The sequence below is a fragment of the Etheostoma spectabile genome, chromosome 15 (assembly GCF_008692095.1).
Source record: "Etheostoma spectabile isolate EspeVRDwgs_2016 chromosome 15, UIUC_Espe_1.0, whole genome shotgun sequence".
NCBI lineage: Eukaryota > Metazoa > Chordata > Actinopteri > Perciformes > Percidae > Etheostoma > Etheostoma spectabile.
In genome coordinates, this window is record NC_045747.1 from 21,080,434 (window position 1) to 21,081,079 (window position 646).

A 646-nucleotide genomic window follows, 5' to 3' on the forward strand; every position below is an offset into this window, starting at 1 on the left:
CAGTGGCCTGTATTGGTATCACAGATTGTGTATGGTCTGATGTTGGTGTATTATTTCCTTTTATTTTGAAATGCTTTTCTAATGGATGCTTCTATAAAATGACACTGGGTGGTGACATGGAGGATATCATCAGCTGATCGATTGGGCTAGAGATAACGGAAAGAAGTGGTCGGGTTTAGAGGTCGCAGCGTGGCAAGTTTTCCAGGAGACACCAGCCTCTGGTGGATTACAAAATTGGGATTTCTCCTTGGGACTACGGCGGCGACCCTGGTGCTGAACAGACCGTGGCGAGGTTGCGTAAGTTGCCCGTGTGGACAGTTAAAAGTCTTACTGGTCTGATCTACCTAAGACACTTCAGGACATTGAAATGGCTCAGGAGACTGATCCCTTATGCCAAGAGTTTGGTCTTACCATCTGCAATCCAACACCGGGACGCCTCCGTTATCAACTACAGCATGGAGTGTTATACCGGGGCGTACCATCTAAGTATGGCGGCTTCAACTACCAGCTGGTGGTTCCCGCTGTGTTAGTCCCGGAGTTTCTGGCTTACTTCCATGACAGTCCATTCGGAGGCCACCTAGGGAGGATGAAGACCCTCCTGAAGATCCTTGACGTGGCATTGTGGCCCACAGTGCGCAAGGACGTT